Source organism: Podarcis filfolensis (genome assembly GCF_964270895.1).
Source record: "Podarcis filfolensis genome assembly, chromosome: 3".
NCBI classification, from domain to species: domain Eukaryota; kingdom Metazoa; phylum Chordata; class Lepidosauria; order Squamata; family Lacertidae; genus Podarcis; species Podarcis filfolensis.
Window position 1 is genome coordinate 37,070,718 of NC_139606.1, and position 25,296 is coordinate 37,096,013.

The following is a 25,296-nucleotide window of genomic DNA, read 5'->3' on the forward strand; positions in this document are numbered from 1 at the left end:
ATTTTCCAGGGGGCCAGAAAAGCGCGGTGTCATGCCATCTCTCCCATGAGCACCGAAATGTCACAACAAAATTGGATACATATTTGTAAAGTTAGAACACCAGGTGACCCTCATGTGCATTGGAAATGTGGGAAAGGAAGAAAAGATACAAAACACTACAGTGCAAACAAAATGTGAAGCAAGATATTTTGCTTATTTACAGTTATCTACAGTTATTTACAGTTAACTTACAGTTATCGGCTATGGCTACTTTTCTGACAGGATGATGAACTAGATGTGCCTTTGGTCTGATCCAGTGGAGTTCTTCTTATGTTCTTACCTGGGCCTCTGAAACATTGTCAGTTACTTGTTCTTGTCCTTTTGTATTTATATAATAAGACACTTTAAAAAACTGACAAGGACAGCGGGTCTCTTACAGGGACTTCTAGCTCAATGCCCAAATAATGGCACGGTCACAAGTTCTGCTAATTTTCATAGCACACGTTCCTGTCATCAGGCTACACACTTGTTCCTGTTTGTCACATCCCTCAATCTAAATAATAGGCACTTAAACATTATGCAGATGGATGTTGGTGCACAACCCAAAATAGATTCAGAGGCACAATTTTGCATATGAATGCTCTGTAGATATGCATATCAGTGTTTTTTTTTCAAAGAACACTCTAAGAAGTTCAGAGGAAATAAGTAAGTAGTGAAGACATTTCTAGGTTGAAAAGGAAGAGCAGTGGATAATGAAACCAGCAATAAGTAGGATACTAGCACAAGGGTTTAATAGATTTGCCTTAAAGTTCTCTGTAACAAAGTCAAAATTTCTAGTTGAAAACTATGCCATCTAAAAAGCAAAAGGTATCATGAATAAGCATTCTTTAACATGGGTCAATCAAAATCAGCTTTGCATTCCCATTGCATATTTGTTTATTTTTGTAGGTATAGCCCATACCATATCTGAAGTTCTAACTGAAGGAGATGCACCTTAAAATAAATTAGAAATATCAACTGTAGTCTCTCTGTTAAATTCCAGTAATATATTAGTATAGATCAACCTGTTTAGACTAACAATACAACATACTGAGAATAACATTATTCAACAACCTCGAATGCCAAAACTAATTTTGAAAGACTTGTGCTCCTTGCAGAAGATGGTTAGGTTTGAAGCAAGTAATATTTCTAGAATACAGCTAACCATCAGTGGTGCTGCCATTGGGATCTCTTCTTTGCATCTGATTGTTATCTCAACATAGTGCATGCTGAAAATTATTTGGGCTGCAATCTAACACATGCTGACCTGGGTGCTCCCCTGATGGAGCACATTGGGACTTATGAGCTGGATGATATTGCAGTTGAAGACTGACTCTGTAAACCTTAAGCTATTTCATCTGTGACACTCAGCAGTACTCTTCAGGCAACTTTGGGAGCGTACATGGGGGACTTGCCTCCCAATGTATGTCCTTTTGCCCCATGGGCATTTGGTGTAATTTCTGAAAGCACCTACATGTCTACAGAACTAAACCGCCTTCAACCTTTCACCTTAACACACGGTGACCAAAAATGAGTCCCAGTCAATGAAGCTGAATGTTGGCAGATTCAAGACAGTAAAAAAAGGGGGCGGGAATACTTCTTCACATAGCTTGTAGTTAACCTATGGAATTTGTTCCCAAAAGTTGTAGTGATGCCCATCAACTCAGATGGCTTTAAAAGAGGATTAGACAAATTCATGGAGGATAAGGTTATCAATGGCTGCAAGCAGTGATGGCTACATCACCCCCAGAGGCAATATGACTCTGGGAATCACAAGTGGGGCATGTCCACAAGAACCAGGTTAGCCACCATGAGAACAGGTGCTGGACTAGATGGGCTTTTCATTTTTCACTTCACTTCTTATGTTCATATGATGGGGACACAGACATACACACCAGCCCCATCGCTAATATCCCTGTGGCTGTCAAGCCTGACTTTCCCACGCAGAGTAGGAAAGGTTTGGTGTGGGCTTTTCCTCTTTTTTGCTTGAACACAGGTATAACTCACCATGCATTTGGGTCAAAGCAAAACCGACTGAGCAAAAGAACCCTTCCTTTTTATACACTGGTAGGGCAGACACTGGCAATCGGAATTGTTTAGGGACAGAATTCTGCAAAATGAAAAGAAGGGTTATGTGCAAATAATCTGATGGAGGAAATACTGAAAAATCTTACACCTGGACACTGAGATCGACTTAAGACTCAGGGGAGAGGAGGAAGAGTTGCATTGCTTAGGTAACCTTGAGTACACCCTCCGCAGCTCACAGAAGGATAAATCAAACTATTTTTACCAAGCTAGCAAAGCACCACTTATGACTTGTTCTTATAAGAACCATATCCGCCCCTTGAGCAAGTCACCCTGTGCCTGAGCCAAAGTCCCAGATGAACCATTAACATTTAGGTTCAGAAAAAGAACAAAATTACAAGTTGCCCCTCTTGTTTACGCAGCAGTTTAGAAAGCCTTGCACACTGACAATATGTTCTTTCTGTTTTTCCAAGTTAGCTGTGTTCACACTGAGCCTTAAAAAAAAGAAAAGGCTTTCAGGGGGTCATTCTTCACTGTCTTCTTTAAGTATTTTTTTATCTGAACTCTGGGATTTTATTTTCTCAATGAACCTTGTTTGCCAAAGGCATCTGTGAGAATAGAAAGCATAACCAGATGGGCCATTGGCCTGAGACAAGCTTCACTCTTTCCATGTTACTGTGCTTAAACTTCATGAAATTTGATTTTTTAAATGTAGAAATTGATGGTTTCTGGGAACTGAAATAGAACTGGAAACTACCTATATCTTCCTCTCTTGTGCAACATTTCCCAAGAATGTTGAAGCCATTTCCTGCCCAATCTAAGCCCTTTTTAAAAAAAACTTGAAAGGGGCCCTTCACTGGGTGATCCTGGTCAGCTAGGCATAATGACATCACACAATCACACCAGAATTACCTTTTTGCCGTTCCAGCAGTGAATGTGTCCATGTTATCAATGGGGTGAAGCATAGAGATGGGTGGATGTGAAGAGACTGGTATCGTGAATGTGCAGCAAATTAGGAAACCTGAAGAGGTGATGAAAAATAATGGGGGATTCCTGTTGCATAATTCTCTTTCAGGAGCAAGGCCAATGTAGTACTCCAGGAACCATGGATAAATTTGCATAGGTAGAGACCCCAGGTAGTTTAGGAGTCCAAAATCCATGGTGAAAATCATATGGGTAGCATCTTCAGGTGTGATAGAAGCACTTTCTCACTTCTGTTGCTCAGTAGCTTGGAAGAAAGGGTGGAGGCAGAGAAGCATCCATCCTATTCTGTAATCCAACATTGTCTGCACCAGTTGCGTGGCTGAGACACAAGTTCAGTGTGTGGGTTATGTATATAGCTGCTTCTTGATTGATTTGAGTGGTGGTGGGGTTTTCAGGTTTTTGGTTTTTTTTAATGCATCCAATCCCAAAATGTCTGAAATAGGCCTGGAGTTGTGCATTGCTTAGATGCGTTACCAAATTGAGAACTGGGTGATGTGAAACACCTCCAAAGCGGCGCTTTCAAGGCTATGGCTCAGCTAGGCTTAGTGATGAGCCCACAGAATGGCTCATCTGGAGAATTTTCCCTCTCTTATTTTGATAGTGGAGTCTGCCCACTCTTGGGGTGAAGTAGTTGGAGTTGACAGTAATAACTTGAGCTCCTGCCTTCATAGCTGCAAGATGCTTGTTTTATAGCAAGAGTGTGTTTTTGTTTTTGTTTTGTTAAAAAGAAAAAAGAGTTCACAGTGACACACAGTCAGAATTTCACTCCCCTGCCAAACTGTACAAGCACAACCACACTGTTTGGAGCAGATGATTTGCCAGTTTTCTTCTTATGGGTGTTTGACATTTCTGTATATCCATCGGGTTGGGGTCAGAGGTTCCTCTAAAAAGCTGACACTTTTAACCTGCTTATAACTACCTCAGAAATCACAGTTGCCTTTCAAAAGAATGACTTACCAATGCACTTCAAGTGGCCTGACTTCACAGAGGTTTTGCTGCCCTGAAAGAAATGAGGGATGACAGAGAGATTTAGATGCAAGAGCCTGGAAGGCAACAGCATATTTTACACCACAGAACAGCGTTCATAGTGCGAGGGCATATCCGATGTCAAATGCCTTGAAAATAGTAAGCACTCTAGCTCACCGAAGTCTTTGCTGGATCATAACTTTCCTAAGTGTCCTACAGAATCATTTGTGTAAACTGCCTTATTTCTAGTCAGACGAACCTCAGGCTTTTGGAGACTATTGCTCTTCAAAATATATTTTTTAAAAAGGCATTTACTTGAAAGAAAACTGCAAATGTGACCCAAATCATAAGTAAATCTTTTGTTACTAGTACAGTATTATGATGATGATTATCACTATTATTAAAAAATAAAATTATGAGAAGGTGTTTTATACCACATCAGACCATTTGTTCATCTAATTCTGTACTGTCCACACTGATGAACATCATCTGTCCAGGGTTTCAGGCAGGAGACATTCACTTTTAAGAAGACAGGAGATTTTGCCATGGTATCCATTTAACAGGCCATGGAATATGAGCTTAATGCTTGGCAGTGGTCAACATAAAGCATTTTTCACCATATATGAATGAAACTGGAATAATCATTCTATAGAAAATTATCAGAAAGTAGTTCTCAGAAAGAAGTTCTCATAAAAAAAACCACAGCAATTAAGTTTCAGTGATGCAATCTGCAGCCCACAGAAAAATTTGAAAATGATTATGAAAGGTGAGGGTATATTCCATTTTCACACAAAAAGATGCAGAAAGATATTTTTTTAAAATGTATGTGGAAATGTTTTTCCATATTTTTTTCCCATGATACAAAGAATTATAGAAATGTTGGTTAGTCAAATGTCAATCCAAAAGATGAGCTAAGGGTCAAGTTCCTGTACGTTCTCTTTCGTTTCATTTCCCTTTATAAATGGACAAGAGACTGCCATGCAGTCAGGGGTGCCAACTTGAATAAAATATTATGGGGGTCCACATGACACAGTGCACACACACCATTTTAATGGGAATGCCCATAAACTTTGTGGGGGCACAGCCCCCTCTAATATTTTATTGTTGGGGCCAAAGCCCCCACAGCCCCTAGGAGTTGGCTCCTATGCTTGCAGTCCTTTTCCACCTGGCCTGGGAAGGGGGGCCTTGACTGTCTCCAGCTACAAAAGCTGATGAAGCTGAACAGACTCCTGGGTTGGGGTATTGTTTGGAGTTTTCCTCTACTTGCATTCAAGCTTAGAGAAAGTAAACAAGCTGGGAACTTGGGTAAAGGGAAAATTCCAGTCAATTGCAATCAAACGTTGATCATCATCAAGCTGTGGCAGTAAAGGCATCCTTAGTCTGTTGTCCAGCAGAGCTTTTCAAGGTAGTACAGGGCCTCTTACAACCTGACCCGAAGGAGGTGGCAGAATAAATGGTTGATTGCTGTGACTTTTATTGAGGATAAAATCGCTTGCATCCAATGGGATCTTGATTCTGCTGTTGCAGTAGTTGAATCTCAAGAGGTGTCAAGAGTTTCAGTTAGTAAGATTTAAGGATGTGGACAAGGTGCTTGGATGACCCAGGGCAACCACTTGCACCCTGGACCCTGTCCCTTAGCTGATTAAAAATTAGCAGGGAGCAGACAGCTTCCTGAGATAGGGAGATGATTAATGCCTCCCTGTGAGAGGGGGTGGTCTCTTCCTGCTTGAAGGAGGCAATGGTAAAATGACTACTCTAGAAACCCTCCTTGGATTTGGGATGCGGATGGTACTGTGGTCTAAACCACTGAGCCTCTTGGGCTTGTCAATCAGAAGGTCGGCGGTTCGAATCCCCACAACAGGGTGTGCTCCTGTTGTTCTGTCCCAGCTCCTGCCAACCTAGCAGTTCGAAAACACTCCAGTGCAAGTAAATAAATAGGTACCGTTCTGGCGGGAAGGTAAACGGCATTTCTGTGCGATCTGGTTTCTGTCATGGTGTTCTGTTGCGCCAGAAGTGGTTTAGTCATGCTGGCCACATGACCCAGAAAGCTGTCTGTGGAGAAACGCCAGCTCCCTTGGCCTGAAAGTGAGATGAGCACCGCAACCCCATAGCTACCTTTGACTGGACTTAACCATCCAGGGGTCATTTACCTTACCTTGGATTCAGAAAATCAAAGTACCGGTAACTACCAGCCGGTTGCCAATCCCCCCTTTTGGGGTAAGGTTCTTGAGTGGGTGATCACGGACCAGATTGGAGGAAACTGATTTTCTAGATCCATTTCAACTGGGGTTTAGGTCTGATTTTGGCACAGACTGCTTTAGCCCATTTAGACTCAGAATTGCATGCATGACCTGACAACAGGTTTTTAAAGTTTTTACTTAAGACCCCAGGAAAACTCAGATGGGGATTCTACCCCTCACCTTTGGTAGTTGAGAGCCACTGCAGTCCCATGAATGGAGTTTGGGACTGAGATCTGGAAAACCAGATGAGCTGCACAGTGGACAGCACTCTCTCTCTCTCTCTCTCTCTCTCTCTCTCTCTCTCTCTCTCTCTCTCTCTCTTTTTCTCTCTCTCTCTCTCTGGCTTAGTTGTTGTGAAGACAAAGAATGTAAAGATTGTAAAACATGCTGTACATAAAAAGCTTTACAGGTTATTATGATATAATTTCATACCTGTTGTTCACTTTAAGAGACAGATATTTGATCTGTAAGAGTTCTAGACACGTTGTACTTCTAAAACCACTTCTACCTGGTCCTTAAAATTGCATTAGAAATTTTGTCACTGTGGGAAGCAGGAAGACAATGTTGTGGCTTCTTAAAAATACGTAATATTTTTACCAGCTTTTCTAAGGTGTGCTGAATTGGTTTTATTTTAGTGTTGCTTTACTCTTTTATTGTATTAAAACCCTCCAGGGATCAAGGCTGAGCTGGCAATGATCTTATAAAATGAATAAAATAAATAAAGAGGACTTACTTCTGGGTAGACTTGTATTGCACTGCACTGTAAAGGTGTTACTGGAAATTGCAGGTATGTGATGGATTTGGGCAAGCCCTGATCTGAAGTGACCTGAAGCAAAGTGCTTTGGAGAGATTCTGAAGTTGTCTAAGATGAAGTGGGATCTGCTGGAGGCTTCCTGGAGCAAAACAGGGACCTACATAGCACTTCAGCAATTTGAACACCAAAACAAAAAACACTCTACAAACAAGTTTCTACTGTCTCTTTCTGGACTGTACAGTGTTGTATTGTTGTACTGTGTATAAGCACTCAGAGATGTGAGTGCTATACTATAGAAAGAGAGTACCTATTCATCTGTAAGTTGGCAAGTTTCCTACTTAGGAGCACCTCTCTCATGTCTATTACCGTATTTTTTGCTCTATAAGACTCACTTTTTCCCTCCTAAAAAGTAAGGGGAAATGTGTGTGCATGTTATGGAGCGAATGCAGGCTGTGCAGCTATCCCAGAAGCCAGAACAGCAAGAGGGGTTGCTGCTTTCACTGCATAGTGATCCCTCTTGCTGTTCTGAGATTCAGAATATTTTTTTTCTTGTTTTCCTCCTCCAAAAACTAGGTGCATCTTGTGGTCTGGTGCGTCTTATAGAGCGAAAAATGTGGTAGTTTTGTGATAACTATCCACTAAACTGTAGGGGATATTAAGTGAATCCATTTTTTTTAGCCAGCTCCAAACTCTAAAAATGGTCTTTGCAATAGCACTGCTGCAGCTATCCTTCTACCAAGCCTACAAATTTCATCAATTCTTTTTTTAAAAAGAAAATAAAATAAAAAATGCCCAGCCCAAACCCCCTGGACCTATTTGTAATTTGATAGGCATTATCCATTATCCACTCATGCTTGCAAATATCCAAACTACACCTGCAAATTTCACCCAGTTCTGTGCAAAGGTATGGTTAATAATAATAATACTTTCATTTCTAGACCACTTTGTAGTTTTAGGAAAAATCTCAGAGTGGTTTACAACACAATAAAATATATAGCCTTTAAAAAAATTCCTCATACTAGTGAGTGAGGAGGCATTAAACTCCATTTTTCTCAATTGTGATTTGGATTCAGACCCTGAGTCAAGTTGTCCAGACTGAAGCATTTCATACTGTAGATGGCTATTTTCCAAAGGGGCAAATCGGAGTACAATAGTTGGTCCACCCTTACAGGAAATTGTCTCTCTCACTTAGGAGAGGTAATATACCTCAGAAAAACTATAGAAATGGCATGGTATAGTAAGTTCTTATCCTCTATCACAATTGATTAGTTGGTACAGGCTGTTTAACTGAATTGCTGAGTTTTTGAAAGTAAAGCATTATTTTATAAATTATGAAGGAATTATTTTAAATGGCTTCCTGACAAAAGTAACACAGGAAATGTAACATCCGTGCTACCCTTTCAGGCTTAAGTAACTTCTTCTGCTTTCTATATTCATTAGCTCTCAAGTGTTTACACAGAGCTACAGAAAGCTAAAATTCAATATAGTTGAAATGTACTCATTAAAAGTAGACTGGGTAAGAAAAACCTGGAGTTTGAGCTCAGATTTATTTTGAGTCACAGAAGAAAATATCACAGCTATGAGTCATCCGCGATATACCTCCTCCTCCCTCTCACAAATCACTAACTCCAAAATCAAAACCTAGGAAGAAGATTGCTAAACTCTAATGGAACATCCTCTTTCTTGTCTATTGACCAGAAACTACTGGAAGCGGAGCTAGGGCTCTGGCCATACATTTCTTTTGATTTCTATTTCAGCATTATTTATATTAATGATTCTTAAGTTTGTAATTAAATTCTTCCGATTCATGATTCAAAATGGAGCACACCTGAAGCAGTCTTATACCAAGTCATTGTATATGTTCATCCTGATGGGAAGAGATTTCGTTTTCTCCCCGTGGCCACTCAGAGCACATGAACTGACCAGGTTCAAAACCCAACATGTTGCAGTTATGTACCATCCTGGCAATCCCATTTAGATGAATAACTCAATATTGTCAGCAGCATTTCCTCTAGTAGACCCTGAAGTGCCTTATATCAGCTGTAATTTATTTACTTGAACAGGAATGATGAACCTGGGAGTACAGTGTTATATGCCCTTCCTCCAGGCATCTTTTAATTTGTGTGATCCAGGTTGGTTGCTGCAATCTAAAAGCTTTGATAATGCCCTGTTGTTAAAGCAAAACCCCATGTTAAGGCAATAGTGTTAGGCATCAGTTGACATGTTATTACCTTAGCCATCTGGAGAAAGGGGGAAATGTCCCCAGACATTCGCCTTTATATCTACACATTTGCATCAATACATTCTACAGGGATGTGTTCTAGTACATAATGAACAGCATGCTACATTGGCATGATTATGTTCTCAACTAATAGTTTCGAAGTTCCTGTACTTGTTTTGCAGTGACTCTGGACTTAATAGTCTTATAAGGGTCTCTCTTTTTAGGGAGCAATGTGTCAATTATTTCCATTTGCTTCAAATTGTGGCAAGGCAGCCCTGCTGCATTTGGGGGCTGTCCTGCTGAGTGGGGTCCTTAATGGCCCCCAAAGTCTTCTCCTGATGGCACTACTCGTCAACCACTCCCCCTATCATTCCTCTGCTCCTACTTGTAGCCTGCCACAATCTCAGAGTCCCAGATGCCTCAGATAGCCCCTCCATGCTTCCTTCAGAAATAGGATGCACTCCCTTCTCAGTCTTGTTGTCAGACCAGAGAAGCCCTGCTCATCATGGGGTGGAGTGGGGATTAGATAACCCCACTTACCATGCTCCATGTTGGCCCACACACATTCCAGAGGCAGCTTCAGGCTTCTCCTCTCCTTCCTGTCCCTTTGCCTCCCATCATCTGAGGCTTATAAGCCACCAGCAGGAGTCTGGAGACTTCTGGATCCACCCTTAGCTTCCCACAGCCCATCCTGACTGATGTCTGGTTGGTTTACTTTTAGCAGCCTCTTCTCCACACAACTGCTTTTCATTTAAAGCAAAATGTTGGGAGATTGCCATATTGGTTCTCCTTTTGCAACGTTTGGTTTAGCCCTGATTTTTACTAGCTGTTTATTCTGAGTAAACGTGCTTAAGATTGCACTGAGCTTTAAGTCCCAGGGAGTTCAATATGACTTACTCCCATGGCAAGTACGTATAGGATTTCAGTCTTGGAATGATGAGAAATTATTTACCAACTAAGTGGTGCTCTAAATGAAATGTCACCTCGCTATAGAAGCTTTTTACACTAGAAACACAGTACTGCATAGTTGAGAAATCAATACTAGGGTTTTTTCCCCCCCTTGTCTTCTTCCAAATGGGCATTGAATCTGTGCAACCATGTGATACTTTACAAAAATGCTGACAAACCTTCCTCTCCCCACCACCACTGTGAAGCATTCACATCTTAAGTGCACCATAATAAAGTGCCGAAGTTTTCTTTTTTCATTTGTCAAGTAAAAAGCATATTTTAGTTCTTATTGCTCTTGGAGTAAAACAATAATTGATGAACACCAAAAGGGCTTTCTGGGGCATATTCTACATTTGACAAAGTCTAAGTAAGCTGAAGAAACCACAAAGGATATTGATTTTCCATGAAAGGGTAAAGACTGATCTTTCTTCATTTGAAATGGTCTGCTTTTTCTACCAAATACCACAAAGCAAATCCAGAGAATAAGGCTAAAGGACAAGAGAACAGCAGAGTAGAGAGGGTAAAAGATGAATGATTTGGGGTCTAAATGACTCTGCTTGCCATTGTAATGCCAATTAGTGGAAGGGGGAAAAATATGTGGTTTTTAAAAAGCCCATTTAACAGGGATAAGTAATAGGGGTGTTGCAAAACTGCCTTTGTATTCATACGGATTTAAAAAAATTAAGTGCGCCAGCCTAAGCCTTATATTCCCACAAAAATGTTGATGAGTCTATTGGTATTTGAGCAAAATCCATACTGTAATATGGACAGGAATAATGAGTATTAAAATGTCTAAATGCTGTTACGATATCCTACAAGCCTTAAAGAAATGTCTTGCCCACGACTGCAATCACTGCTATTCTGAGTTAATACTTTATTACTGTCCTTATAATCAGAGGACAAAATGACCCCTGTATATTTTTAGTCTAAGGTTAGTCAGTTTCATACAATACAGCTCCTTTAAATTGCTTTCTAGCAATGCTCCTTTTGATGGCTGAAGCACCGTAAAGCCACTCATTCTGTGGTTTGACCCTGTTGCAAGGAGGCTCTTCATGGCCGCATCTGAGGTTCCCAGCCTCAACTCGAGTAGATTAAAAGCTGCTTGTCATGTGAATAAGATATTACAACTACTTATAAAGTGCTGTGATGTGGAAGCTGTCTTGGGTAGCCTCCACAGGGAGATATTTGCTTTTAAACCAGATCTTTCAAGACCGAATTGCTTTTATTCAAAGGAGGGTATTTCTTGAGTATGGCAGCAATCCTATATCCAATTTCATGGGAGTATGTTCCATGGAAAACAGTTGACCTATTTTTATTTCTAAATATGCATTCGTAGGATGGTGTTCAGATGTCCCATTTCCCCCCAAATTTAATCACACCTCCATGGCAATGTCCTATTGAAGGGATACATCTTGCCAAGATTATCACACTTTTTATAAAGTGTGCTTCTAGTCTGTGAGAAAGCTACAGCACTTGCTCTATGTTGGACTACAGTGGTACCTCTGGTTGCGAACGGGATCCATTCCAGAGGCCCGTTCGCAACATGAAAAGAGCGCATCCCACAGTGGCGCATCTGCACACGTGCGGGTTGCGATTCGGTGCTTCTGCGCATGACGTCATTTTGTGCTTCTGTGCATGCGTGAGCGGTGAAACCCGGAAGTAACCCTTTCCAGTGCTTCTGGGTCACTGCAAGACGTAAGCTGAAAGAATGTAACATGAAGCAAATGTAACATGAGGTATGACTGTATTCCCAGTGGCGGGGATGGGTGAATATGTCAATTTTTGCTTCTCATTTTCCCAGTTTTAAGTTCATTTCTCCACATTTCTATATCCATTTGCTATTACTTTTTTAAGTCCTCATGAAAATTCACTCACACATTAGGACAAAATTCTCCTAACATACACATTTTGCAAAGTAATTTCCCCTAATGTAATGCATTTTTTTCTATGTTACTTTCACTTATATTTGTATTTTTATGCTTACTTCACACTAGTATGTGCAGTTTTGTACACATTACATCTGGAGAACTGTATCACAAAATTTGGAGAAGTGCAATTTTCAAAGGATGGTTGTGTTTCAGTTCTTTCATTGTTTCGAAAAGTGTGAGTAAGATAGGTTCACCTCTAAATGTGAAACTCAGTCTAATATTTCCCACATTCCTACAGCTCCACAGGAATCCTACTGAGTGGTGGTTGCATTCTGGGAATAACTAGATTGGGGTTTTTTTAAAAAAAAATATTCCTTCATTAATTTGTTGGCAAACCATTGCTACTGGGTACATTGTGAAAGATGGTTTTTAGAGAGGACAAATCTAACTATTTTCCACTTGTGCCTCTTTGGTATGTTTTTCTCCACAATTTTACTCCATTTCCACTAATTAATCTTTGAATGTTTAGGAGGGGGAATACTTCTAAATGCTATTTTAAATTGTATCTAATACATATTTTAGCATGTATTTAAATGTGTACTATCTCTCAAAGCATGCATTTAAATGAGTATTTTGATATGCTTAAAACTGTGTAAACTGCATCCCAACATTTAGAGAAGTTCATGATCTGGTGGATAGCTAAGTTCAAGGTTATCAAGGGAATCTGCAAATGTCAAATTATTCAAGCACTACTAGCAGGATCACAGCATTTTAAATATGTTTTTCCCCCTTCAAGTTTATTAATCATTTAGGCTTGTTCCAGCAATAATCCAGAATGAGTGACTCTGCACCTCTGGCAATATTTAGAAAGTTGTTTTTTAAAAAATAATTAAAAAGTTTAAAATGTCTCTCATTTTTCATGAACTTCTTTATACTTTTTTAAAAAGAGTCTATCTGATTTGTGGTTTCAGTGCCTAGCCTTCAAGTGACCAACCCATTGCTCAATATTTGTTACCAAGTTACGTTGTGCAAACTTGGTAAGGCTTCCTGGCTGGTGGGTGGTTTCTATCTCACTTCATGAGATTTACAGATGGGTCATTAAGCTTCTGCCAATGTTTGTGAAAACCAAGTGCCGTGTGTTTTGTTAGCTAGCTGGTTTTTTTGCTACTGCTTCATGGACAGGGCTTAGCACAGGACAGGGCTTAGCTTAGTCCCATTTTCAGTGAACCTTGCAATGCAGAACTTCCTGATGGACTGTGCACTAGTTCAGTCTGTTTTAAGAGGAGGAGGAGCATCTATTTTTGCCCACCCATATTCATTTCAGTAAATTTCCCTGCCTAATGAAACAGTGTTCTTAAATCAGTGTGCCCTCAAGCTTATCAATAGCCTTCTGGAATGGCTTTTATCCCTGCTTTGTGAAAACCATACAATTTAAATCCTAAACAGTGGTCTTTATAGTTTCAGAATATATAAATTTTACCTAAAACAAGAAGAAAGTCTGAATGACAAAGTCATTTAGATTCCAAGGACTTCGTTTGCTTTCTGAGACTGAAGAACAGACTGCACTTCATGCTGTCATAATGTTTACAGGCTCCAGCTTAACACTTGGTAGCATCTGTTGAGTGCTTATGAGGATTTTCAAAGCTCTGCTCAGCCTTATAACTGAAGTATCATTGATTTTATTCTTCGCATCACTCATTTTGGTACATTGTTTGTCTCTGGGTATATGTCTAGATCTTGCACTGGAAACACATGGGTACCTTCATCAAAATATTTCTTCACGTAGGTATCAAATAAGTACCAAACATTTCCAGTTCATGTCACTTTTGCATGTGCTCAGCAAGCCCATTTTGTCCCATTGCCATATTAATCTGGGAACGTGATTTTTTTTTTACGTGCACAAAAATCTTAATCTAAATACACAATTTTAAATATATTTTCTCTCAAAATGTGCAGTTTTTAATGTATTCTTATTGAGAATTGCATCAGAATATTGGAGAGCCAGTGTGGTGTAGTGGTTAAGAGCGATAGACTCGTAATCTGGGAAACTGGGTTTGCGTCTCCGCTCCTCCACATGCAGCTGCTGGGTGACCTTGGGCTAGTCACACTTCTTTGAAGTTTCTCAGCCTCACTCACCTCACAGAGTGTTTGTTGTGAGGGAGGAAGGGAAAGGAGGATGTTAGCCGCTTTGAGACTCCTTCGGGTAGTGATAAAGCGGGATATCAAATCCAAATCCAATATTTGAGAATTGCATCAGAATATTTGGGAAGTGCATTAGCTTTGCCCCTGGCTGCTTCAGGGATTGGAGAAAACCTGCTTGCACTCCTGCTCTTGCTGGCAATATCAGCAAAGCTGCTTATTTATTGTATATGTAAGTTGCCACCTACACAGTAGCATTCCTCTGATTATTTGATAATAATACATAATCAGGATCAACTAATGAGTGATTGGTCAGCTGGCAATATTTTAACAGGTCAGTCGACCAACATGAGAACCCTGCAAGACAAATAGACAGATGATAGACAAATGTGTGAATTTTGGTTACTCTCAGTTTATCACTTTTTTTGCAATCCTAACTTCTGTTTCCTCATTGCCATTGCAATGTGGAAATGTATTATTTTAATGTCCATTTTTGTGCGAACTTCTCCTAAAACATCTTCATATGCAAATTCATCTAATATACACATTTTTGCAAAGCAATTTAATCTAATATATTGCATTTTGTATGTTATTTTCACAGACTTATATGTTTTTATCCTTCTTCAAAAGTGAACCGGATCCCATTTCTTCCCCATCTCTACAAGTCACGCCATCAAATGAAAATACCTGATTCCAAGGATGTTTATACAGAAACTGTGTTCTTATTATGCTATTAAGCTAAATGTATTGAGTTTTACACTAATAAATTTAGCTTTTAAGGAAAAATGCCTAATTTGCTGCGAAACATTTCTTTTAACAGGTGCACCTATTATTAGGAAGGTTGTCTTTTAACCCTGGCCCACAAGTGTTTTGAAACTAATGTTATTTAAATGGGTACCAGAGAGAGCATCTGCAAATGTAATGTTAATTCTATCTGCACTTATTGCTTAATTACCACACAGTTTTGCTCTCTAATCTGTAGTGCTGTCTGTTCTTCAAGGGTGGTGTATCTTCTTAACAGTTAGAAAATTATTGCTTTAAAAAGAGTGACTTTCAACTAGAATATAATTATCAACAAAACACATTAGTGAAGCCTTGCAACAGTAAGATCAGCTGTAGCATTGGAAGCTGTTTACACAATCAAGCTATTCGTACCCACGGTGCAATATAAGGCTATGCTGAGCCCCCTGATCCAATTCAGGGCCTGATTCAGCCTGGGGCTGACCTGACCCAGTTCTGGGCCCTGAATTGATTTGAGGGGCGGCCCATTTCTTTGATTCAGATTTTAAACCCAAGTGAACATGCAGTCACAACAGGGTTAAGGAAGAAGGAGATTCAGCATCTCCTTGCCCTCATTCCCTCAAAAACCACATGCATAATTAGAGTTTTAAAACCCTAATGAGCCAGGGGCAGCTGGTGAATGGAAAATACAATTCTGCTGGGTGATGCTTCAACTGTACATTCCCCATTGAGAAAGTGCTGGCAAATCAGACCTCTGTAGCCAGCAGGATTGAACCCTCCACTTAGTCAGCTGCTGAGCAGAAGTTTTAATCCTGCTCAGTTTGGCTGTACAGATCTGCTCCCCTGCTAGAAACAGCTGTGTGCAATCAAAGTGCAGGACAGGGCTGTTTGAAAGCCCTTTTGCAAACAGTCCACCATCTGACCAACCCTGCCTTCTGACAGCCCCAGATCACTTTGAGTGGGCTAATACAACCTAGGCCAATCCAGAGCCATCTCAACCCAATCTGGCCCAAGCCTGGATCCCTCCCCTCCCCTCAACTGGCCTCAAGTAAAAGTAATGAATTCACATGAGCTTTATCCCTTCCCTGCTGTAAATTATCTCAGGCCTGTTAACTCATTTGAGAGAGACCCTTGTCCCATGCCACACCCACAGGTGCAGGGCTCCAATGCAGACCTGACATTATGATAGGTCGCATGTTATATTTATCCAGCCCATTAGATTCATTAGTGTACTGATGGAAATAAATGTTCACATTTACTTACTTTATAAATTTATCACTTTATTATTTATTGAAAAAAACAAAGTGCTGAAGAAACAGTATTTAAAAATAGAACTACTACTTAAAACAATGAAAATATTTGCTGGGTTTTTAAACGTGTCAAAAGCAACTCGCTCTAAACGGAGTAAAGCCTTCTATATTTATGGATCATTGGCTACATAAATTGTCGCGGTTCCTCTGGAGCTCTTACGGTTTGTCATTTCACTCCAGCCATTGAAACTGTCCTAAGCCTGTGTGCTTAAAATCCTCAATAACCTAGCGGGGAAATCACTGCTGCTTGCATTTGGCATATTGTTTTTAGAGTTCAGCTGCTTTGTCTTCTCTAATGCAAGGTGGGAAAAGATGAAAACAATTTCAGCAAACACTTTGAAAAATTAGGAGGTGGAACATCCTGATCATTGCTCCCCTTTAAGTAGCTAAAAAGATGAAAACCTCCAGAATGGATAAGCAGAGTAGCTCAACAGAGAGGAACTGAACTAAATAAATCCAACTCGGCTGTTTCCTGCGAAGAAACAACACACCCCAGAGATTCTTCCCTGGCAACTGACAGACCCTTAACTGTTGAGATCAAAAGGGAATTGAAAACAAGCTATCTTTAGGGCAGCTTTATATATTTCTTGCCAGGACCGTGACCACTACCAAAGACCCTTTCTTTAAAAATAAGTTTTTCCTTTATAAGTAGGGGTGTGTGTGTGTGTGTGTGTGTGTGTGTGTGTTTAAAGGGGATTGTAAACTGATCGGTTAATGTTTATAACAACTGGCCATAGCTGTGATTTTTTGTCTCAATTTTTTTTGAGTTTTGCTAAATCCTAAACATAAAATCATTTCCTTAATAACAATAATTGACTTAGCCAAGTTTTTTTTTAAAAAAAAATCATATCATAATAAGGGGGGGCAGACACTGGGCAAGTATAAAAAATGTACACAGTAATCTTCAGGGATCATATCAGGTTTGAATAACAAAAACGATTCTGTTTTATATTGCAAGGTCAGGAAATGAAGGTGCTGAAAAAGGAGAAGACACATAAAGAAAGAAAAACAGCAAATCAGGAGACTTCAGCTTAACCAGATCTGTTTAAACGTTGATGGTGGAGACAGACAACTGAGGCCTGGGATTAAATAAAAACCAATGCAGTGATTTAAAGGAAGATATATATAGGTAGGAAGGAGAACAGAAGTGGGGAAATGGATGTAGTTAATCAGGGCCAGATCATGAACTTTCCTATGAGATGAAGAACCAGCTTTAGGTGGAGAAAGTTGGACAGGAATTTTCCTTGGTCATTTTGTTACATTTCCATAGAATACAAACCCTGAGGTCTGGATACCGACCCGTTCGTTCCCTGTACCGTACCTTGTTGTCTTGTCAGCAGTGACTGACTCACGAGTCTATAGGATTTGTGCAGGCCAGAGAAGTATAGCACACAGAGTGATGGGGGGGACAACAAAACAAGGACTCTTGAGATAATGCATGGTATCTATCTTTCTCTTCTGTTTCCCCTCAGCCTCTGGACTTAATGGGCAAAATGTTCCAGGCAAGGACAACAGCATAGATTACATATCCTAAAACAGAATAGGGCAACTTAACATGCTTGCATTATTGTAACCATGCTCCATTTGGCCCTGTGTGAATTTATGCTGAAGGCAACTTAAACCTTTTCTTTAACAATTTTTGCTCAAATGCTTTGACCTAAACATGGGATTTAGCATCAACCTGCAATTTAGAATGAAGATAAAATGCAGACTAACTGAGTCTAATCCACCAAGACATTGTGTTGCATCCAACTAAGTCATCCCATTTGCACGAACACTTCTATGTGCACAACTTTACTACTTGCCACGTCCCTCCAAAGCTGTTCTGGAGTCTTGGGGCAACCCCAGAACAGAGGGAGGTACCCAGGGAGAGGAGAAGAGGTTCTGCAGAACATGCTGCAGTCCTCAGGAAAACATGGCAACTTTGTTGGGTCCAACCCATTATTTTGTGCTGGCCACTGAAGGCTACTGAAAAGGTTCATCACAGAGCCTTCTATGTCATCTAATGTGGTGCATTACATAGTGCATAGATGATCCATCCCATGACACACACTCCCTCTCGATAACTCTGAAGCAGCAGCGATCATGTGACATTCTTTAATTTTAAACTCTGCCCTATTACTCTGGCAACATCCTTAATGAGTGTGGAAGTCTAGCTTACAGGCACTGATTCACAGATGAGGAAAGTCAATTCTTCATATAAGAAGAAGAATTGTTATGGGGGTAATGTGTAATTTAGCTACTGATGGTTTTAAAAGCAGCTGAAAGATAATATCTTGCTAATTGACATTGCCCAGTGTCCATAAAATGACATCCTACAATGTTTCCTAGTTTGGATGATAAATACGACTCAGATAAAACCAATGTAAGCAGCACTTAACTTTTTAAAAAGTGTCTTTCAGTGCAATCCTACTCCTGTCTATTTAGAACTAAGTCCAGTGTGGTTCATTGGGACTCAGGTGAGCACAATTGTACCCTTGAGGTTTTCCTGTGGGCAGATCTGTCAGTTTTGTTCTCTCTGTTTTTCATTTGTTCAGTCTTAACTTAACATGTCCACATCAGTTTGCAAATTATTGTTATATATTTATTTTTAGTCCTTGTGAAACTTCATGATTTCATGAAGTGCGGATTTCTTCTAATAAGCACATTTTTTGCAATTTTGCCTAATATACATACTTTGGGGAAAACAACTTCCCCTAATATTATATGTTTTTGTATGTTGGTTTCATGCATGCATGCACTTTTATGCATTCCTTGCACTATTAAATGCATTTTTTGTACACACTACTTAGCTTACATTGCTGGGAAACTATACTGCAAAATTCAGAGTGTACAAATTTCAAAGGATGGCTGTGCATTAGTTGGAAAGTGTGAATTAAATGGAGCTACCTTTAAATGTGGATCAAATTTCTCCTCCATTCCATGGTGCTTGAACACCCTCTGTGCTCCATCTCCCCACTCCTTTGGTCATGAGGTGGTATGGTGGTACCTTGAAAAGCACATAGAACGGAAGGAAGAGTAACAGGTTTTCCAACTTCCTCTTTCAGCTCTGTGCTTGTCCCTTGGGAAAGTGATGTGCGATTGTATGCACTTTTTCTGTCTCTCTGATGAGGAATGATTTGGTGGAGAGAAGTGACCAAAGGAGGTGGCACCCACAGCACTCATTCAAAAATTCAAACATGCCTACAAGTCTTAAAAGATTGGCTCAACAACTTTGTCCAGATTTTCACTTTTTGATACTTTTTTCACTTCAGATACTTTCAGATTCTTCAGATAGGGATCTGAAAAAGTGTGCATGCACACAAAAGCTCATACCGATAACAAACTTAGTTGGTCTCTAAGGTGCTACTGGAAGGAATTTTTTATTTTGTTTCCTCATGTATGCTATCTAGCTCTATATAGTATCTAAAGCTCCATGCATGCATCAGCAATGAATTTTATTGACTTAGAGAGATAAGCCCCTTTCCATGCCCACTAAGCATGGAGTGCCTTTGCCCAGCGGTGCCGTGGCCCATAGATTGCAGCAAAATTCTGGGCAAGGTTTTGCCCAGTATCTTCTCTGTGTGATGGGCTCATGGGAAAAAGCTGTCCCATGAGCCTTTGCTGAAGAGGGGAGGGGAAAGCCTATATAAGGCTGCTTCCCCTGGAGCTCACAGCCATTATGCTTTGAGAGCTGCTCTCCTACACACCCTTGAGTTAGAGCCTTCACTGAGAAATTTTGGGTTGTTGGTTGACAGGGCCGGAAAGGAATTTTTTTTCTCTCAACCTGACTGGCACTTGGATGCGTTTTTTTCACCTTTCTCTCAGTGAAATTATGGCTTTCCTTTGTTAAACAGAAAAACATTGTTTCTATGAGGGCGAAAATGGCATTGGTCAGGATCAACATAGTATAGGGGGGCCCATAAGGGGCCTGAGGGGAGAATTGACCACAGCAAACACAAGTGTGGGTTTGGTATCTGCCTGGTTGGAATCTGCACCCTGGTCCTCCAGTGGGACCTTCCTTGCTTGACTTGTACCACAGCAAGGTTCAACACTGGCTGACTCCCGTCATACAGGTTTGGAGTGATCCAAACCCAGCGGATCCATTCCATCAACATGGGGCTTGTGGAATGAGGAACAGATCCTGGGACCCAGTGCCATGCCAACCCTTGCCTTGCCTGCTGCTGTCGATAAAGATTTGGCCTGATTTTATCCCATCACCGTTGTACAGTCTGGTTATTTTGCTGCTCTCATGGGTCACATAATGTGCCTGCCTGGGCAAACACATTGTATACATGGGAACATGGGGGAAGTACCCCTAATTATAAGCAACAAACCATTTGATTACAGACATCTTTCTTCAGAACCCACCTCCCTCCCTACTAGGGGAGGCGAAAGATGTCAACTTTAACTTTGTTTTCCAGACTAGATATGAGTAAGATTAATGCAATGCTTTCTGAAGATCCAGGGATCTTTACTGATATTGAGTTTATTACCAAAATCTCTGCTGCTCTTTCTCAGCTTTCACAGTTACTTCCTCCAATATGCCTCAGGGACTTGTGTCCTTTATATCTTCCATCAAGTGCTCCAAATAATTCATCATTTTCTCAAAGCAGAAGTATGACATCCCGGTGACCAACGAGTCACTTAGAACAGTCTCTCAGCTAGTTGGCACCATTATATGCAGAAAGGGCAAACGTGAACACCAGAGGGGAAAAACAGGGAGGGTTTAGTTTGTTGGTTTTTTACTCATCTCTTTGCCTTACCCACAATGTATACATTGCCTAGAAAACAGTTGTTAGGTGTGCGTAATTGAATGGGAGATGAACCTTCATGGTACTTTAATGAAGAATTATATTACTGCCCAGGCAGCACAAAGTTAGTTTGCTTCGCAGCTGCCTCAGCCCTAAATTATTTCATTAATATTGGCCCGTGTTTCCAATTTCTCCCGGGGGCATGAAGACTGGAGGAGTGTAGAAAGATGCAAATTATAACTCTCACCCTGTCCTATCTCATCATTAGGATGCACAGGAGGAGAAAAGTGTGGAAACGGCATTTCTCTGGCAAGGGAAAACAGGTCTCTTCCGTTGGGAAAATGGGGCTTGTTTTCAGAAAGAAAATGATGGCTCTATTTTAAGTTGCTCTTTAGAGTGATGTACAATTAAATGCGCGGCTTCTTTTTCTGCCTTTCTTTCCCTTTGCCTCTGGTAGATTTTTTTTTTAAAAAAATCCAAAATATCAAAGCTTTCATATTCCAAGCTTTGAATCATGGACTCAGTTTATTTCTTTTTGTTGCCCCTATCTGGGTTAATGCTGGCTTTGGAAGGCGCTGAAGAATGGGCAACTCTTGCATTGTCCTGATGTTTTCATGATACCCTGGCAGAAGAACATGGACAGGCCCTTAATGGCACCCATGCCTTGCCCAGGGTACCTACTAGATACACCGTATTTTTCGCTCTATAGGACTCACTTTTTCCCCTCCAAAAATTAAGGGGAAATGTGTGTGCGTCCTATGGAGTGAATGCAGGCTCCTTGGCTTCAGTGATAGCAATGTGAAGCCTCCGAAGTGCAGAGGGAGCGCTCCCTCTGTGCTCCGGTTGGCTTCGCGTTGCTTTCGCTGAAGCCTGGAGAGCGAGAGGGGTCGGTCTGCACCGACTCCTCTCACTCTCCAGGCTTCAGGGATAGCCTCCTGAAGCCTTGGGAGCGCAGCGGGACCTCGTGCTGCGCTCCAAAGGCTTTGGGTTCCTTTTGCTGAAGCTGGGAGAGCAAGACTCTCCTGGCTTCAGCAGAGAGGGAGAGCTCCACAGTACCCCTTCAGCGAAGCGGGAGGAGAAATGGAAGGGGCTCTGTTTCTCCTGCTGCTTCGCTGAAGGGGTGCTGAGCAGAGAGGGGGAGAATTTTTTTTTCTTGTTCTCCCCCTCTAAAACAAGGTGCGTCCTATGGTCGGGTGCGTCCTATAGAGCAAAAAATATGGTACATATGCTACCAGACCAGCATGGACCTAAAAATAGTGCTTTGGGAGCTCTGTGTTTCCTTCTACATGCTAATGTTCCATGTAAAAAAGATTATAACATTCTCATGCAGTCACCCTCTGCACTTCCCTCGGAGGAGGCACATGGGGAAGGACCTCTCATAAAGGCTGCAGAGCTCAGGCTGGTTTACGTGGGGAAAGCCAATCTTTAAGCTATGTGCAACTCATTCTTTTTTTCAGCAGCTGTAACTGAGTGCAGCTGGGAGGAAAGCAGCAGTGGAAAGGAAATAGATGGTCATGGGAAGGACTAAGAATCCTCTGTATAGCTTCATAGGAAGCTGCCAATGAGTCAGACCATTGATCCACCAGGATTGTCTAAGCAGTGACTTTCCAGGGTTTCAGGCAGTCTATTCTATTCCTATCTTGAGAAACCAGATTTTGAACCTGGGACCTTAAACATGCAAAGTAGATGCACTACCCAGTAGCTCAGTAGCTATGGTTCTTTCTGCCAAATCTCCCCTATAAATGTCTCACCTCTGTATTCTTGGGGCAAACAGAATGCTGGACCAGATGGACCTTTGATCTGATCCATCAGGGTGTGTCTTACATTCTTATATTATCCCACATGTGACTGATAAACACTGCAGTTTCAATATACATTTTATTTGTGTGAATTTGAAACGGTTGACTCTCTCATTGAGGTCTACTGCTTAAAGCAAGATAAAGTACTCTGTTTACTGAGTATTGAGGAAATTATGCTTCCAAAATGCAAGAAGCATTGCCCCAAGAAGCAGGGCTTGTCACTTCATTCATTGTTGCATTTTTTCAATTAGCTCACTATTTGTATTATCTAATCAGAAGATGAGGCACTATTAACATCATTCTGTTTTTACTGTTTTCATTCATTTATAAATAGCCTGGGGCTGGCAAGCATTTAATATTTGAGAGAAAGAAAAATCTCTTATGAATGTGTGCCATTCCTTTCAAAGGCAGGACTGTAGTTCAGTGGTGGAGCCCATGCTTCGCATGCAGAAGATCCCAAGTTAATTCCCTGTCATCTCCAGATAGGGCTGGAACATCCCTATCCAAAACCCTGGAGAACTGGTGCCAGTACAAATATGTAGATATGGATATAGTTATAATGAGCTATGTGGACCCAATGGACAGCAGATGTTTTGAGATCCACTGAACAGAGAATGCTGCTTTATACCGAGTCAGATTATCAGTATTGTTTACACTGACTGGCAGCAACCATTATGTTCTGCCTTCTTCAGAGCTGAGGCCCTGGCACAACTCTTCAGGGACTGCCATCAAGGTTGGATTATCCATGGTGCAATTGGAGGAATTGCACCAGGGCCTGTGCGTGCAAAGTGCCTCAAAGTATGTGCTTCCTTCCTTTCTTTCTAATCTGTCTCTAGCCCTTGCAGAAGGCAAGTTATGAATCAAAATGTGCAGGGTATTGAGCTGACTAGAGGTAAGGTTTTCCTGAAGTCCAGGATGCAAGTTGCCCAGTATAAACAGAACTAAGGTCACTTGAGGGCCCACCAAGTTATTAGTACACATTGTTAATTCAGTGGATACTTTTAAATGTGACATTGCTGAATTCTAGTATTTTAATTTGTTGCATTATTTCCACTCTTCATTTCTCCTGCTCTCTGATTAAATTTGGTGGAGACTGGTCCATTATGGCAACCAGCGTTTAGGCTTACAAAATGCAATGTAAGCAATTATTTTGAAGTTTTTCCCCAAAATCTCCATGTTACACTCTTTCCTTTCCCACACATCCTTTTTGACCTTCTTCAGTATCTTCACAACAGTCATGTGAGGTAGGTAGAGCTGAGAGATGGTGACTAGCCCAAGGCAGGAAGTGAGGAAAAATATGATGCATTAAGTGCACATGGTCCATAGGTAAAGGTAAAGAGACCCCTGACCATTAGGTCCAGTCGTGGCCGACTCTGGGGTTGCGGCGCTCATCTCGCTTTATTGGCCAAGGGAGCCGGCGTTTGTCTGCAGACAAACCAGCATGACTAAGCCACTTCTGGCGAACCAGAGCAGCGCACGGAAATGCCGTTTACCTTCCCACCGGAGTGGTACCTATTTATCTACTTGCACTTTGACATGCTTTCGAACTGCTAGGTTGGCAGAAGCTGGGACTGAACAACGGGAGCTTACCCCGTCGCTGGGATTCGAACTGCCGACCTTCTGATCGGCAAGTCCTAGGCTCTGTGGTTTAACCCACAGCGCCACCCGTGTCCCTGCACATGGTCCATAGTTGGCCAAAAAGAAGTTTGCAGTTTGCTTAAATTTTTGAAACTGCTTGTGGTCAATGGATTTATGTAGTCCACAAAAGCTTGCACCCTTATAAATGTGTTTGTCTTGAAACCACAATATTTTTCATGATTTCTTTCATGCCTTCTTTTCTGGAGAAAGCAGGGACTATTTGGGGAAGTGCACCAAGGACTCCAGACCACCTTAATCCTGCCATGCTTGGCATAGCACTGTTGTGGGTGAGCGAAGTGGCACGAGACCAGGCTTTCACCGCTGCACATCGCAGAGTTTGTTAAACTTTGGCTGTTAGACTGTAAAGCCTTTGAATCCAGTGATCTGTCTTGTCCATGCATAACGGCTGGAACCTAGTGCAAGCTCTTGGGACACGGCAGGCTATAAATCAAAATGAACAAATAGGACTAAACCCTTTTTAGCTTGTGTCCTCGTGTGATTGTCCTAATGTTTCGATACCTCTTGATGTGCCTGCAATGTTTGTCAGTGTGCCAGCTGAAGGGCAGTGTTTGTAGTAAGATGGAATGGTGTGGACTAGCCCTCTGCTTTTTGATCCCATGCATCATTACCATGTCCCCATCTGTGGCTGGTGAATGCATCTTCTCTCTCTCGCCTTCATTCTCTCAGTCTTCTGTAGCCAGATGTCTGCCATCAAGCAGCTTTTGCAAATAATTCAAAAGCAAAACTTGATGAGGTAAAATGTTCTCATGCTGGATTTGCTGTTAACTTAGGGGTGCTGCAGAAGCAGCCTATGCTTCATAGAGAGGACATTTTCCACCTTTCACTGCTCATTAGAGTGGATTCACATTAATTGGCTAACAAAACTCCACAGGGGAGGTTGACTTGCCTGAA